Here is an 18,594-nt window from a genome sequence, read left to right as displayed (position 1 = left end):
TATTCCAGATGCGGACGCACCATCGCTCGATACAATGGCATGATGACTTCCCGCGTCCTGGTTGTGATGCCCCTCTTTATGATGCCCAGCATCCTGTTGGCTTTTTTCGAGGCTGCTGCGCACTGTGCAGATGGCTTCAGTGATGCATCCACCAGCACACCCAAGTCTCTCTCAAGTCTGCTGTCTCCCAACAATGCCCCCCCCATTTTGTAGTTGAACAACGGGTTCTTTTTCCCTATATGCATGACCTTGCATTTTTCCACATTGAAGCGCATTTGCCATTTGTCTGCCCAGTCCTCCAGCTTCTCCAGGTCCCTTTGCAGGTCCTCACACTCCTCCCTGGACCTAACTCTGCCGCACAGTTTGGTATCATCTGCAAATTTTATGACCTCGCACTTTGCCTCTTTTTCCAGGTCATTGATAAATATGTTGAAGAGTAACGGCCCCAGCACCGATCCCTGTGGCACACCGCTCGTGACTCCCCGCCAGTCAGAATATTGGCCCTTTACTCCAACCCTCTGCAGTCTACCCGACAACCAGTGCTCGATCCATCTGTGCACATCTCCTCCCACCCCGTGGTTCCACAGCTTCCTAAGCAGTCTTTCATGTGGCACCTTGTCGAAAGCCTTTTGAAAATCGAGGTAAATGATGTCGATGGGTTCCCCATTGTCCACCCGACTGCTTATTCCCTCAAAGAAGTACAGAAGGTTCGTTAAGCACGACCTTCCCTTACAGAATCCGTGCTGGCTTGTTCTCAGTAGACCATTTCTTTCAATGTGCTCGCAAATGCCGTCCTTGATCATAGCTTCCACCATCTTCCCTACAATTGAAGTCAGGCTCACCGGCCTGTAGTTCCCAGGGTCACCCCTCGATCCCTTCTTGAAGATAGGTGTGACATTTGCCAATTTCCAGTCCTTTGGTACCTCTCCAGTTTTCAAGGATAGGTTACAAACATGCTGGATTGTGCCCGCTATTTCCTGTCTTAGTTCCTTCAGAACCCTTGGGTGGATCCCGTCCGGACCCGGTGATTTGCCGCATTTTAACCTGTCTATCTGTTTGAGGACATCCTCCTTACTTACCTCTATGTGTTCCAATTTTTCAGCCTGTTCCCCACTCATGAGCTCCTCTGAGTCCGGTATATTAGATGTGTCCTCTCTCGTGAAAACCGACGAGAAGAACGTGTTCAACCTCTCAGCTACCTCTTTATCCTCCTTAATCACTCCCTTCCTATCCCCATCGTCCAACGGCCCCACCTCCTCTCTCGCTGGTCGTTTCCCCTTTATGTAACTGAAGAATGCCTTGAAGTTTTTCGCCTCCCTGGCCAGCCCCTCTTCGTATTTCCCTTTTGCTTTTCTAACCTCTCGGTGGCATTCTTTTTGGTATTTCCTGTGCGCCTGGTGGTTTTCCTCCGTTGGGTCCTTTTTCCATCTCCGGAAGGATACTTTTTTGTCATTTATTGCCCTCTTTACTTCTGCTGAGATCCAAATCGGGTCCTTTGACCGCTTGTTCTTGCAGCCTTTCCTGAAATTGGGGACGTACATTTTTTGTGCTTCTTGCAGGGTGTCCCTGAATAGGGTCCAGGCGCTTTCCACAGTCTCCATCCTAAAGATATTTCTGAGCTTCTTCCCCACCACAGGAGGAGAAAATGTGTGCAATAATATAATTAAAAAAAAAAAAAAATCTTTATAATCTTTATCAACTTTTATTCAACTACAGTTTGTTTACTGGGAGACCTTCCTTGCTGTTGGGGGGCGGGAAGGGGGGGAGAGAGCTTTTTACCAAAACTGTGGAAAAGAGAGGATCAGGCTGCCAGAGTCAATACGTCATGCTCCGACTCTAGCAAGGCTGTGGAGTCGGAGTCGGAGTCGTGAGTACCAGAAACTGAGAAGTCGGACTCGAAGGATTTATCTACCGACTCCACAGCTGCGATTTAAAAACATATAGCTAAAACCAGGGCTGTGGAGTCGAAGACAATTTGGGGTACCTGGAGTCCGAGTCATGGGCACCAGTAACTGAGGAGTCGGAGTCGAAGGATTTATCTACCGCCCTGGTCTCTAGCAGTATTAAAATCCACTCTTAACTCCCACTCGCTGTCAGATACCTTTACCCATTGTATCATTTCCTCTACCAGAATCTCTCCAATCCTGAGATATCCTGTCTGTCCAAATTAGATTGTAAGCTCTTCAGAGCAGGGACTGTCTATTGACTGCTAAATGTACAGCGCTGCGTACACCTTTCAGCGCTATAGAAATGATAAATAGTAGTAGTATTAGGATCAGTTTACTCCCACCTGTTTCTTTTTTTGTGGGGGAAGTCTTGAATCTCCATTTCCTCCTTTAGTTATCTTGCTTCTGAGTCACCTCCTCCCTCTTACTAGTATCAGGAGTAGGGTTGATCCTGTTAAATTACAATAAATCATTGGCTCCCTCTGGGCTTCCTTCTGTCCAGTAACTGAGAACTGGTCACTAGAGAATGACACAGGGACATAATTTTCCCCGTCCCCGCGGGAACTCATTTTCCCGTTCCCTGCCCCCATTCCTGCAAGTTCCATCCTCATTCCTGCACAATCCTCAAACACTTTAAAATCGTAAGTAGCAACATTCTAGAGCTCAGATTGTGATGTCATAATGCCTCATTCCACCAATGCCTAAGCTCCGTCCTCACCTGCACAAGCCTCAAACGCTTTAAAATCATAAGTAGCAACATTCTAGAGCTCAGATTGTGATGTCATAATGCCTCATTCCTCCAATGCCTAAGCTCTGTCCTCATCTGCACAATCCTCAAACACTTTAAAATCATAAGTGTTCGAAGCATGTTCAGTTAAAGCAGAGTTTACAGGAATGGGGCAAAAATTGCAGTGACAGGATGGGGAATTTGAATTCCTGCAGGGACGGGGACAAATTTGTCCCCGTGTCATTCTCTACTGGTCACTGACATTTTCACAAGGTTCTGCTTGGGTACAAAGTTATACAACAAGGCCTTTCAGAAAAAAAAAATAAAGCTCTCCCCTCCCCTTTCCCTTGAAGATCTGCAATAGCACATCATAAAGAAGTGTTTCTCAAAAGTCATAAACATTATCTTGGGAAGAAGCCATTTTTAATCTGTTGCTTTATCCAAAAGTTTCTTCCTGGTTTTTTTTTTGTAATTCCTGCTCAATTATTACTAGGGCTGGTACAGGGAGTCCTAAGCCTTCATCTGCAATTACTCAGTGGTTTAATCCTGTTATATATTGCCCTTCAACATACTTGGTCTAATCATTGCTGTGACGGTCCTGGGCCGAGGCCATCAATGCTGGATTAACCCCGTCAGCAAAGTAAGCACGTGCTTAGGGCATCAAGGGAAGGGGGCACCACAGAAATGTTTCATCGACAAATTGATCGTTTAAATTAATTCAATTTTTTAGCCATTTTCCAAAATTCAACGAAAAATGAATAAGTTCTGTTTCTAAAGTGTTCTCTCTTGTGTTTATCCTGCAAAATAAAGTACACTGTGCTCGCAGATTGGAAGCCGTACAAATTTTGAACAAGTCTTGACACGTTTGGAACAGCGCAAGTGACGGGTACTAGCTCAGAAGAAGTTCTTCGTCTAGTTGCCAACTGTCACGGGTGTTAATTGCAGGTGCATTCAGAACCTCTTCTTGCTTTCGAAGCCTCAAACAGCCTAATGACTATTCCAATAGCACACTCAGTTCTGGCTCTTTAATCTATTAAAATGGAAGTACGTTTTGAATATTTTAAATGCGTTTAATTCTATTCTTGGATATGAGCTCAGACATTTTGGCGCACTCACCCAACGGCGCCGTGCGCCAAACATGCGTTTCGTGCGAAATGTGCTCGTGTCCACTCATGTTGCACAGTCTACTCTTTCAATACTATTTAGTTCTGTTTGTTCCAGCCTTTTTTGATAGAACATAGTTAAATTTATTTCAGTTTTACAAGCGTTGTTATTTAGGAGTATTTCTGAAACACCAATGTATTCTGAAATTCTGAAACAAAATCTCTATTAATTAAAGCACATGATTCAGCATCAGCACTAAGCTGGGAATTACATTGTCCGTATTATTCTGCTTACGAAATGTGTAACTATGTTGAATGCCGCATAATAATTCAAACAAAATATCCTTTTTATTTCTATATTTAACAGACTAGTGTTTCAATCCGTTAGATTAACAGGTGCTAGAATAGATGTGCAGACAACAGTTTTAAAAAATGTACTGAAAACTTACCGTGAGAGCTTTAATATCCATTGTACGATTGATTTCTTTTAAGTTTTTCTATTTTTCTTATTTGTTGTTGGACACTGTGGACCTTAAAAATTGTTTCCCATTTTTCCAGCAGACCGCTGTGCCACTCGGGCATAGAGGTGAAATTTAAAAACCCCAAATGCCTGAGAAATCTCCTCATCTCGTGAGATCCTTCTCTCCTGCAACAATCTTATTCCAAACTGCTCCACCCTCCCCAACTAACTATCCATACAAACATGCAAACATGTAGACCAAAGCCTCGGTTACCCCAAAGCTCCAACTGAACATAACACACATACTTTTGAGACAACCCAAGAAACCCTGACTAACTCAAGAGTGTAAAGGAATGCCTGGTGCTCAGATGCTTCCCTGTTTGGTGGTTATATTATATTGTGTTTGTGCAGGTAATCTTACCTACTCTAACTGTATTCCATTTGCTAATATCACACCGTTCGGCACTGTCAGTTTACTATCCAACCCGTAAGTTCCCCTAGGATTCTATCCAGCTACCCCCCCCTTAAAAAAAAAAAAATTGTATCTTCACTGGAAAATGTCCAGTCAAATCTTCTGTAATCCGCCTTGAACTGCAAGGTATAGGCGGAATAGAAATCCGTAATGTAATGTATGGAGTGTAAAACTGAGCATGTGTAGTTAAGGTTTTTATTATTATTGCTAATAGTAAGATAATTTTTTTATTTTTTAATGTTGTATATCTATAAAATTTCCTTATAGATAATATTCCTTGTGAAGATTCTGTTTGAGTTTGGTAATAGTTTTCCTTGGTTAGGGCCGTCTACAACTGTTATCAGAATGTCAGAAAAACTTCTAACTCTAGAAAAAGCTACATATAAATGGCCATGGCTGAATACTGGTTCTGACAAGTAAATGCCCACTTTTTCTAAAATTTGCCCCTGAGCTTTATTAATTGTCATGGCTAAGGCTAATGTGACCGGAAATTGTCGCCTTCGTAATGTAAAGGGCAAATCAGTGGATATTGGAGCAAAATCAATACGTGGAATAAAAACTAATTCTCCTTCTGCTGAACCAATGTAAGATCACTCCCTGCCCACCTCCCCAGCACACTCCTCCTCCCAAAGTAAATTAAGATTGTTCCTTGCCCCCTACTAACCATACCCCTCCCCTCAAAGCAAAGCAAGATCACTCCCTGATTCCAACCAAGCACACCCCCTTCACCCAAACCAATGCAAGATCACTCCCTGCCCCCATCCCTAGTACACCTCTCACCCAAACTAAAGCAAAATTGCTTCCTGCCCCAAGCACAGAGGTTTACGCTTATCTGAGAAATCTCCCGTTTTCTAAAGCAGCTCTGATGCAGGCTTCTTGTAGCGATAGGGAAACTGCTGCTGGAGGAAACAGCCACACACAAATCACCACAGTTGCTAGCATAGATGTGTAGAGAGAGGAATTTCCTTATTTTTTCATTTCTGTATGAGTGACTTTCTGTCTCTCTCCCTTGCCCACTGTCTGTCTGTCTTTTTTTGGTTTCTCTCTCTCTCTCCTTGGCCGCTGTCCATCTGTCTGTCTTTCTTTCTGTCTGTCTCTCTGGCCCCCTGTCTGTCTTTCTTTCTGTCTGTCTCTCTGGCCCCCTGTCTGTCTGGCATGCTTTCTTTCTCTCTCCTTGGCCACTGTCTGTCTGTCTTTTTTTTTCTCTCTCTCTCTCTCTCCTTGGACGCTGTCTGTCTTTCTTTCTGTCTGTCTCTCTGCCCCCCTGTCTGTTTGTCTTTCTTTCTCTCTGTCTCTCTGGCCCCCTGTCTTTCTTTCTGTCTGTCTCTCTCCCTGGCCCCCTGCCTGCCTGTATTTCTCTGTCTCTTCGTGGCCCCCTTCTGTCTTCCCCCCAGAGCAAAACATGATTGCTGTGTGCCCTCCAGCATACCCCTTCCCCCAAAGCAGCCCCCTTTCCCTCTCCCCCTCCACTTCCCTGAGCAGTAGCAGAATTTTTACCAGCATGGTAATTTTTATCTCGTAGCACCTACACGACATCCTCCTGCGTTCCTCTAGGTGCCAGCTAACAGGAGACAAACCGCCACTGCATGACACCCTCCTGCCGTTCCTCTAGGCACCAGCTAACAGGAGACAAACCACCACTGCCATTGAAATCGCTGCACGCGCCACAAGCCGTCGCAAGCGCCTCAAACCGTCACAAGCCGTCACACGTGTCTCAAGCTGCTGCATGGGCCGCAAATAGAATACGTCCATGGAGGCACACATCACGGCAGTGGGGATCATGCCATTTCAACTGCGCATGCATGGGTAAGGGTTTTATTAAATCTCAAGAACCAAGATGAAATGGGTTCAGTTAAGTGGTAAACAAAAACAATCAAACAAGAGAAAACTTTAGAATGAGAGCTCAAGACTGCAAAGCTAACTGATGTCTTCACCCAAGTTCCACAACATGATATACAGATTCCGGGTCAAAATCAATCTCCGTCATCAGAAGTGGACACAAATATGGCAAATACCACTCTGATCACTTCAGAATCAAAATGTGATTACGTTAGACTCACTAAGGTGTCACAAGCAGGTTCGTCTAGCACATGTCTCATAACTAATCTCACTTTGCCTGTAAATTCTCTTGATACGGATACCTCTACTGCACATGTTGATTCGAATGACTTTACAATACAGTTTGGGGCTCAAATAATTGCTGAAAATGAAGGGTTAGTGGATCATGGCAATGGCAGTGAAATTATTCTGTCTGTAAAAGATGAAGAAAATTACAATTTAGCTAAAGATCCAGGGTTGTGGCTTGATTTCTCTGCTGATGATGTGGCTTATTGGATGGCTTGTGGGCCCAGTAACTGTCAACAGCACAATGGGCCATTTGATAAGTCTTACTGGCATTTTAGTAATGGCAAAGCAGTAAGGTATTGTTCACAGAAACTTTTTAATGGGACAAAAGCCAATAGTGAGAAATACAAGAGAGAGTGGTTACTGTATTCACCATCAACAGGATCAGTTTATTGTTTTGTTTGTAAACTGTTTGCTCCTAAAAATTTCTCAAATTTTGCCATAAGAGAAGGGTTCAGTGACTGGCGAAATACCATTGAAATTGATAAGCATGAGAAAAGCACTACTCACCGAGACTCTTTGCTAACTTATTTAACTCGCAGACAAGGTGCGGGTTTGAAGTCATGGTTGGAGAAATAAATTCAGGAAGAGTGTGATTACTGGGAACATGTCTTGAGGCATGTCATAGATGTTATTTGTATGTTAGCTGAATGTGGTTTGGCTTTTCGAGGAACAGAAGGTTTGGATCATTGAAAAATGGGAATTTTTTTACGGCTGCTTGAACTCATAACCCATTTTTAGCCTGCCATATTTCGAAGTATGGAAATTCCGGCAAAGGAAATCCTTCTTACCTGTCAAAAACCACCTGCGAGGAACTTATTCAAGTAATGGCACAAAAGGTCCATGCGTTCATTGTTGACAAAGTTAAATAAGAACATAAGAACATAAGTGCCTCTGCTGGGTCAGACCAGAGGTCCATCGTGCCCAGCAGTCCACTCGCACAGCGGCCCAACAGGTCCAGGACCTGTGTAGTAGTCCTCTATCTATACCCCTCTAGTTATTTTAACTTGTCCGTTGATTCAGCACCAGATCTATCACATATCGATCAGTTAAGTGTTGTACTTAGGTACTTAAAAGATGGACAGCCTATTAAACGCTTTTTAACCTTTTTGGAAATAAAAAGCCACACTGGCGAGAAAATGGCAAACCAAGGGCTCCTTTTATGAAGGTGCATTAGGGCCTTAACACGTGGAATAGCGTGCACTAAAATGCCCCGTGCACTAGCCGCTACCGCCTCCTCTTGAGCAGGTGGTAGTTTTTCGGCTAGCGCACGCTATAGCACGCGCTAATCCGGTGCATGTGCTATAAATGCTAGTGCATGTTCAGAAAAAGAGCCCCAAGTCTTGCAGTACTTACGTGAAGCTTGTAGACTAAATTTTTCAAAATGTAGGGGTCAGTCTTATGACAATGTTGCTAACATGTCTGGGCGTTATAAGGGGATGCAGCAAAAAATTTTAGAAACAAACAAGTTTGCTATATATGTGCCATGTGCAGCTCATTCACTAAATCTGGTTGGCCGAAGTGCTGTTAGAAACACAGAAACATAGAAGATGACGGCAGATAAGGGCCATAGCCCATCAGGTCTGCCCACTCTACTGACCCACCCCCCAAGTCTACTATCCTAGGGATCCCACTCCTGGTGACAGGTTCTCTTGGCTTAACCCTCTAAGGGATCCCACATAGGCATCCCAATTGCTCTTAAATTCTTGCACGCTGCACGGGAGCTCGTTCCAAGGATCAACCACTCTCTCGGTGAAGAAATATTTCCTGGTGTCGCCATTAAATTTCCCGCCCCTGAGTTTGAGCGGATGCTCTCTTGTGGCTGAGGGTCCTTTGAGAAAGAGAATCTCTTCTTCCATCTCGATACGGCCAGTAATATACTTAAACGTCTCGATCATGTCTCATCTCTCCCTACGTTCCTCGAGTGAGTACAGCCGCAAATTTTTCAGCCTTTCCTCGTACGACTGCTGTCAAGAGGCTGTTAATTTCTTCTCTACAGTACAGTTACTCTATACCTTTTTTTCAGCCTCAACCAGCCAGCAGATGGGGATAGAGAACAAACTTTTCAGTGGCTTCACTCAATCTATAAGAGACAAATGTAGGTATAGAAAACAGACTTACCAGTATTTCTTTGTCTCTTCTTGCTCTTTCTTCCTTTCCTCCCAAATTTTCCTTCTCCCTGTCATCTCCCTTCCTCTTTCGCGCCCATTATCTCTTTCCCATCTGTGTCCTGTTCCTTCTTGGAGTCAAATTTTTCTAGGACAGAGACCCTGTATCAGTGAGGTATGCCAAAATATGTGTCCTGAACTGTATGGGGGATATTCTGTGTTCAAGGCACAGAATGAGTGTGTTACTTATAGATTCAGGTGATAAGAGTGGTATCCTTTTTACTATGCGACATTAAGGGCCTCTTCTATCAAACTGCGCTAGCAGTTTGTAGCGTGGTGAGCCGTGCTGAATGACTCGCACTGTTCCCGATGCTCAAAGAGTTCCTATGAGTGTCGGGAGCAGCGCAGGCCATTTAGCGTGGCTCTCTGCGCTAAAAACTGCTAGCGCAGTTTGATAGAAGAGGCCCTAAGTGTTAACATATGCATAACAGGGGAAAAAAAACCCCATGGTAATTTACCTGTCAGTGTGAGCTAATTGTGTGCTATTTAAAAAAAAAAATTTCAGAAGAGGGAATGTCATGAGTGGGGAACGGGCCTGGAAGTGTTGTCCAGTAATTTGTGTTGACATTAGCTCACACTAACTGGATAAAGCTGACTTAAAAGCAGGAGCACTTAGAGCCAGATTCCACAAACGGCAATGTAATTCAGGGCTGCCTGCAAAAACTGTGCCAGTTGCATGTCAGTCACATTATAACGCTGTTTGAAGAATTGCAGCTAATGTCAAAGGTAGGCACCAGTAATGTAGGCCTTCATAACCTTAGCCTACATTTCTGGTGCCTATTTTTTCTTTTCTTTATTATCTCATGGTATCCTTAGATGTCTCTGGGGCATTTGACTCTGTAAATTTAGAAATTTTATTAATGAAATTTAAACAACTAGGTTTAGCAGGAGATGTATTAAAATGGTTCACATCTTATCTAAATGAAAGAGCTTTAAGGGTGAGAAGTAAGGGTGTGGTGTCAAGAATAGTGGAAGTTAAAAAAGGAGTCCCACAAGGGTCAGCCTTATCGGCAATGCTGTTTAACATCTATATGGCCTCACTGGGGAAGAAATTTAAAGAATACAGAATATATGCCGATGATATTCTGTTCTTCCCAATAAAAGACATCCCTAATATCGATCTTTGCTTGCAAAAGTACTGTATATGGAAATGATCGGAAGTTGGATGAGTGAACATGATTTGAAATTGAATGTTAACAAAATGGAGGTAATGGTGGTGAAAGGTCAAAGAGACAATTTTGAGTTTAAAAATGTGGTTGTTATGGAGGAAAAACTGCCGGTAAAAAAGGAGATGACATCTTCAACATCTTTATAAATGATTTGGACATTGGTACGACGAGGGAGGTGATTAAATTTGCAGACGATACAAAGTTCTTCAGAGTAGTGAAGACACAGGGTGATTGCGTAGATCTGCAACGTGACATAAGAACATAAGAACATAAGCGTTGCCTCTGCCGGGTCAGACCAGGGGTCCATCGTGCCCGGCAGTCCGCTCCCGCGGCGGCCCCCCAGGTCCATGACCTGAAAGTGTTTCCTACCTAACCTGAAATATCCATACCCTATTCGCTCAATGTCCTGTACGGTAAACCTCTATCTGTACCCTGTTATCCCCTTCGCTTCCAGGAAGTCATCCAGTCCCTTTTTGAACCCCAGAATTGTACTCTGTCTTATTACCTCTCCAGGAAGCGCGTTCCAGGTGTCCACCACCCTCTGAGTGAAGAAGAACCTCCTTGCATTCGTTATGAATCTGTCTCCTCTCAGTTTTTCTGAATGACCTCTTGTTTTAGTTGTCCCTGCTAGTCTAAAGAATCTGTCCCTCTCCACCTACTCTATGCCTTTCATGATTTTATAAGTTTCTATCATGTCCCCTCTCAGTCTCCGCTTCTCCAGGGTAAAGAGCCCCAGCCTGTCTAACCGTTCGGCATATGAAAGGTTCTCCATACCCTTTATCATCCTCGTTGCCCTCCTCTGGACCCTTTCGAGTATTGCCATGTCCTTCTTGAGGTATGGCGACCAGTATTGGACGCAGTATTCCAGATGTGGGCGCACCATTGCTCGATACAGTGGCAGGATAACTTCTTTTGTTCTGGTAGTGATACCTTTTTTGATAATGCCCAACATTCTGTTCGCTTTTTTTGAGGCTGCTGCACATTGTGCCGCCGGCTTCATTGTGTTATCTACCAATACCCCCAGATCTTTTTCCTGGCTGCCTTTCCCGAGTACCCTCCCTCCCATCGTATAGCTGTACATGGAGTTCCCCTTCCCTATGTGCAAGACCTTACATTTCTCCACATAATCAGGCTCGAGGAATGGGCATCAACATGGCAGATGAGGTTCAACGTGGATAAGTGTAAAGTGATGCATGTCGGGAACAAAAATCTCATGCACGAATACAGGATGTCCGGGGCGGTACTTGGAAAGACCTCCCAGGAAAGAGACTTGGGAGTTATGATCGACAAGTCGATGAAGCCGTCCGTGTAATGTGCGGCGGCGGTGAAAAGGACGAACAGAATGCTAGGAATGATAAAGAAGGGGATCATGAACAGATCGGAAAAGGTTATCATGCCGCTGTGCCGGGCCATGGTGCGCCATCACCTGGAGTACTACGTCCAGCACTGGTTGCCGTACATGAAGGAGGACACGGTACTACTCAAAAGGGTCCAGAGAAGAGCAACTAAGATGGTTAAGGGGCTGGAGGAGTTGCCGTACAGTGAAAGATTAGAGAAACTGGCCTTTTCTCCCTCAAACAGAGGAGATTGAGAGGGGACATGATCGAAACATTCAAGGTACTGAAGGGAATAGACTTAGTAGATAAAGACAGGTTGTTCACCCTCTCCAAGGTAGGGAGAATGAGAGGGCACTCTCTAAAGTTGAAAGGGGATAGATTCCGTACGAACGTAAGGAAGTTCTTCTTCACCCAGAGAGTGGTAGAAAACTGGAACACTCTTCCGGAGTCTGTCGTAAGGGAAAACGCCCTCCAGGGATTCAAGACAAAGTTAGGCAAGTTCCTGCTGAACCAGAACATACGCAGGTAGGGCTAGTCTCAGTTAAGGCGCTAGTCTTTGACCAAGGGCCACTGCATGAGCGGACTGCTGGGCACGATGGACCACTGGTCTGACCCAACAGCGGAATTTCTTATGTTCTTATGTTGTCCTGGGAGTGTGCTTAGATAGCTGTTTGACAATGGGAAACCAAATATTAAAAAATAATCAGGGTGGGATACATGCAACTTCAAATGCTTTATAGATTGAAGCCAATATTACCAACACACGATTTCCATACTATGGTTCAGACATTGATCCTGAGTAGGGTGGATTATTGTAATTCACTATACCTAGGAGTTGTGAAAGGGAAGTTGAGGGCTTTGCAAATGCTTTTCAACTCTGCTGCAAGATTAATCACAGGGGTTCCTAGGAGTACCCATATAACTCCTGTGTTGAAGAAACTACACTGGTTACCTATGCAACAAAGAACGCAGTTTAAGATTGTTGTGATTATACATCAGACATTGTATCATGCTTCCCCAAAGATCTTACAAGAATTTTTTGAGATCTATAAACCAAGAAGAGAGCTTAAAGATGTAAATGGGATGAAATTAAGTTTGGAAGGTAGAATGTCGACTATGCATGCTAGGATCGGAGCATCAATGATATCTGTGGCTGGAGTACAACTATGGAATGCCTTGCCTGGTATCCTGCGGTTTTGTATGGAGAGGTTGAATTTTAAGAAAATGCTGAAAGCTCAATTGTTTGCTAATGCCTTCTTATCCTAAGATGTATTTCAGTTGATAATCACCTTCTAGAATTTTTCTGGCATCGAAGTATGATTTAAAGCAGGGGTGTCCAACCTTTTGGCTTCCTTGGGCCGCACTGGCCAAAAAAAAATGTTTCTGGGGCCGCACAAACGCACAAATACTGCAGCAAGACAGAGGAGGGAACTGGCAAGATGGTAAACACCCGGGGGCAGCAGAGGAAAACACTGCATCGCCCTTGATCGGGGCCGCCCAAAATAGTTCATGGGGCCGCATGCGGCCCTCGGGCCACAGGTTGGACACCCCTGATTTAAAGCTTGTTTGTACTTCTGAACTGATCAAATTTGTGCTCTATCCCTATTATACAGGGACAATTAACGATGTTGTCTTGATATGTCTGTTATACATGACAATCAGAGGGAAGCAAGATTCTATGTATGTCATTTGGAAACCGTATAGTTGTATGCGGTATATAAATTTTTTAATAAATATTTGTTAATTTTAAACATACAGAATCAAGTTTCAAGTTTATTAGGATTTTATATACCGCCTATCAAGGTTATCTAAGCGGTTTTTACAATCAGGTACTCAAGCATTTTTCCCTCTCTGTCCCGGTGGGCTCACAATCTATCTAACGTACCTGGGGCTATTGAGGATTAAGTGACTTGCCCAGGGTCACAAGGAACAGTGCGGGGTTTGAACCCACAACCCCAGGGTGCTGAGGCTGTAGATCTAACCACTGTGCCACACACTCCTCCTCAAGAATCAAGAATTAATCTTGTACAGAAAAGAAAGTATTAGCTAAGAACAAATGATACATAATCTATATCTAAAAAGAAAATACATAAGCTAATCCATCTCAAGTCCACAACATGGTTGAGATCCTTGATTACTTGAACGAAGAAAAACAAATTTGCAAAAATCTAAGGAAAACTAAGGGCTCCTTTTACTAATGCCTCCATAGAGCTTGCGTTACTATTTTCCATTTAGCGCGGGGTTTGCACGCGATAATCTTCAGCGCATGCTAAAAACACTAGCGTACCTCAGTAAAAGGAGCCCTAAGTACCAACATCAGAACCAGAATTTAATTTCTGAGTTCAATAACTTCAAACCCCTTCGAGATGCTTTAGTGACAGAAATGCAGTTTAGTGTGAAGGTTCGAAAAATACATATTTCAGGGATTTATATTTCACTACACATTTACAAGGGCATCTTAAATAAAAGGTGCCTCCTAAAAGCAAAACTTCAGGTTTTAACATCAAGAATTGTCTTCGCTTTTGAGTATCACGCAAAACATCTGGGAAAATCTGAGTTTTTAAACCCAAAAACTCTGTGTCTATTTTGGAAGAACATCTTCATTATCCAAAATTTATCAGGTAGAAGGGCAACCAAAGATACTAAAGTAGATGGTTTAGCAACTTCTTTATCGGATGTCTCTAATATGGTTGAAATGTCTAATACATCTCCTTTGGGATTTTGATATTAGTTTGCTGATCTTGTAATTATTTTGTGGTACATAATAGCCTAAGGAGAAAGGGGAGGTACCTATCTTTGACACGAATCACGCCTACAGAGGCACCTAAAGGCGCCTGTTATTTCCGGCGCAAACCATGCCTACTTCAACTTTAGACATGATGCTGGCACTGTTTTTGTAGGCACCTACATTTTTTTAAACAAGTTTTTAATTGTTTTTTAATCAGCGCAATTACTGTGCCAATTGAACCAACGAAGGGCTCCTTTTACAAAGCTGCAGTAGCAGCTGCTGCTGCGGTAATCGTTATGAAGCCCACGGGGACTGAACGGGCTAGAACATTTGTTGCATAACAGCCGCTACTGTGGCTTTGCATAAGGGCGGGGGGTAAGTTAGCCAGCTGTACCACCTAAATTACAGCATTTAAAGAATTTGGGCCTCAGGGCCTTCTAAACTAGAGAGTTGCGTGGGGACAGAAATCCCACCCATCCCCGCCCGTCCCCGCCAGGATCCTCTCCGTCCCCACCCGTCCCCGCCAGAATCCCCATAAAAAGCAGCAATTACTTCTGACAGGATCATCAATTCCATAGTTTCTTTTGTGTTTGCGCTGCTGTTTTCCTTGTGGAATCTCTTTGGTGGAACCCTTTTTTTTGTTTTCTGTTAAGGTAATTAACTTATAAACCCTCTCTTTTACTAAGGCTGACGTGTCCATTATATTATATGGATGTACCCTGTTTCCAAAGCCTTCCATCCCCGTGGGAGTCCCGTTGGCTAAAGGGGGGTCCCCGTGGGAGTCCCGTGGGCCAGAGGGGGGTCCCCATGGGAGTCCCGTGGGTTAGGGGGGATTCCCACTGGACCCCCGCAGGAACCGCGGGATTCCCGCGATCCCCGTTCCCTTGCAGACCTCTATTCTAAACAGGAGATGGTAAATGCTCCCACATCAATAATTTTGTAGGTCTCATCCTCTAATGCAGTGTCTCGCAAACTTTCCAGCCGGCAGCACACTAAATCCAGTGCCCCGGCTGGAAGGCACCCGGAAGTGTGCAGACCGACGCAATGACATCACGCATATGGGTGGGTAAGCAGAGTGGGCAGACTTGATGGGCTGTAGCACTTTTCTGCCGTCATCTTCTATGTTTCTATGATGTCATCACATTGACATCTGCGAAATTTCAGGAGGCACACTGGTGTGTTGCGGCACACAGTTTGTGATACACTGCTCTAATGGAAAAATTAGAATGGGACCTGCAAAACCTTTTTTAAAAAGTCCTATTTCAGGGACACACTACAAATGGGCTTAGCATGCAGGGAAGTCCCACATTAAAAGACGTTAAGCCCATTTCTCAAACATCTTAATAAAAAGGCCCCCGTGTTTGGTAATGATGGTGCACTTACTTAAAACAGTTGCTCTGGTCTTCCATGCGGCACTCCTCTCTCCCATCCTGTTTTTTTGTGGTGGTTTTTATTTTTTTAAGCTGTAATAGCGGCATCTTCACCTTTTTTAAGATTTTTGAGGATGGGGAATGTTAGAAGCCTTAAAATTATATTTTGTGAAACTCTAAAATCAAAATTTTGGCTTCTTAAACAGAGAAATACTCGTATAAAGAAAGGCAGGTTTTGAATTCATTCATCTGTCTGGAAACTGCCCACTTTAATCCGGCTAAAAGTGTGTGATGTTTTCCATAGTGCACGTTTATTAACTGTACTGTGAGGAGGCGTTCTTAAGAGTTGTGTTTAAGGAAAATAATGGTCAAAGATTGTATTTCCAAATCTATGCGTACTGTTTTCTCTGGAAATTTCATCTACATGTAGTCCCGCTCCGCAGCCATTCTGTGGGCTCTAGACAACTCCTCAGATTAAATACCCGTCGCCAGGGCTCACAACAAAAAGAAATTGATGCTGATTTTCACACACAGTCCTCACAGATCACACGCACCTCAATTCACAGTCTCTCTTGAGCTTGGGAGTAGGCCAGGGCTGGATAACTCCGGTAGGCTGGAGGAGTTGTAATCCCAGATCTCAATCGCCACCCAGTCAGACCAGGCACGGCTCCTAAGCTGCAAGGAATCCAGCCTGGTCCAAGGGTGCATTTGAACAAACAGGAATCTTTTGTTTAACTTGATTGCAATTTTCCAATTTAACTATGTACAATTTACTGAGTTGAAAGCCATTAGGTTCAAACAGTCTTTTCAATTAATCATGCAATTTTTTCTCTGTCCATCCTCCCCCTTGGTACCATAAAGGGGTCCCTCTCAGCATACAAGGCATTGGCAGGAGAATGAGAATAACGAAGCCCTTCTTTCATTTGCCAAAATAGTTTTCTCACTTTCAATTCTTTTCTTTCTGTTCTCTCCCAGGAACTAGTAGGAGTCTCCTTCAGTCTCCTGGGCTTTGGCGGGAAAATCAGGATCAACCAAACGCCAGAAATTTAGCTCACACTCTCCTTTTATAACCTCCCCCCTCCCCTCAGGAAAAGGGACCTCCTACCCCTCCCACATTGCTTTTCCAACTATTCCAGCTTAATCTCAGACTCAGTATCCCTCTGAAAAATCCACTGTCTCTGTCTTTATAGTAAAGGCATTTTTCAGGGGGAGTTAACACACAAACTACAGGTGAAAGTCCACACAGTGCAGGCATTCTCACTTTGAAAAGTAAGTACAAACTTGTAGACTACATCCAGGCAGAGAATTTTAAAAAAAAAGTCCTCATGCAATATAAGATAAGAACCATAACATCCTTTCTGAAAGAAGAGGAGATGATATTTTTTTTTCTGAGAGGAGAGGAGTACAATTCTGAGTAAGCAGTGGCATAGCAGGGGTGAAAGGCATCCAGGGCGGTGGTGCCCCTCCCCCTCCCTCTTCTCTACCCCCATCCCCATACATTCCTTCCTTGCCCCCTCCTGCCACATGCGCACACCTTCCCTCTTTAATGTTCCCAGCACAAGCAGCAACCCCTCTGATATCACTTCCTAGGCGGCTGAGGTGGAGATTGGATTGAAGTCTACAAATTTCTGGGTGGTGCAGAACGGGGTACAAGTGGATTGATTTTTCACTCCATCAAAAATTACAAAGACTAGGGGCCTCTTGATGAAGTTACAGGGAGATACTTTTAAAAGAAAATAGGAGGGAATATTTTTTCACTCAGAGAATAGTTAAGCTCTGGAATGCATTGCCAGAGGATGTGTTAAGTGCGGTTAAGGTGGCTGATTTAAAAAAGGTTTGGACAAGTTTCTGGAGGAAAAGTCCATAGTTTGCTATTGAGACAGACTTGGGGGAAGCCACTGCTTGCCCTAGATTGGTAACATGGAATGTTGCTACTATTTGGGTTTTTGCCTGATACTTGTGACCTAGATTGACCACCGTGAAGATGGAATGCTGGGCTAGATGGACCATTGGTCAGGTCTGACCCAGGAATGCTATTCTTATCCATGTAATCTGTCCAGCTTCATTACTAGTGCAGTGCCATAGGAACCCCAGTTATTTCCGTGTTCTGTCTTGGAGTTTCTTCTCTTTTCTCGCTGTAGTTGTTGACTTGGTGTTGTGATTTCTTCCCATGGCTTTCCAGTATCAACTTCATGCTGATAGCTCTCTGTACTAGAATTTTTGCCAGGAATCAAGTTCCAAATTCAGGATTGGTGCAAGGGTAATACATGCTACATGCGTTAAGCAAATCAGCCTTACACCTGTCCCACTCTGCCCTCCCCTAATTCATCCTACTGGCTGACTTCCACTTACTTGCAGCTCTGCATTGTTCTTTAATACCAATACTGTGAGCATGAAAACATGGAGTCAGGTGGGGGAAGGGGAATACTTTCTGATGCTGATCTCACAATGTATGAAACCTGCATCAGGAAGTGCTAACCTGTTATATTCCACTGTTTTTCAAAGATTGGAATCCCCATATATTAGGAGTCTAGAACTATATACTCCTGGATTACATAAAGGTTGGCCAAGTTTGGCCATGATCTTGAGATGCGTATGCAACCTAATTGATTAATGAGCCACTAACAAACAATAATTGGATTCTATCAATCAATTATCAACATTAATTGGCACCAGTTAGAAGTTGTGGGAGCATCTACTTGTATGCCACTGCTGCCGAATATTCCCTTTGACCACTGTGGCACTGTCTGGACACTTTGGAGGCAGTCCAGGGACAGCATCATGGTGGTCCCAGAAGCTATGTGGGTACCAGCAATATTCAATGCCGATGCCTGTATAACTAACCAGGACTGTGGCCAGGTGAAGGTTTGTCTGAAAATTTTGGGGGTTTATTCTTCCCCAAGACCATCATGTAAAAGGGGGAGAGGGTGGTTAGCAGTTTTAGCTAAACAGCCAATGATTCAGCTGGCTACATATAAAGAATTGTTGCT

The sequence above is a fragment of the Geotrypetes seraphini genome, chromosome 15 (assembly GCF_902459505.1).
Source record: "Geotrypetes seraphini chromosome 15, aGeoSer1.1, whole genome shotgun sequence".
Lineage (NCBI taxonomy): Eukaryota > Metazoa > Chordata > Amphibia > Gymnophiona > Dermophiidae > Geotrypetes > Geotrypetes seraphini.
This window is presented reverse-complemented; position numbering follows the sequence as displayed.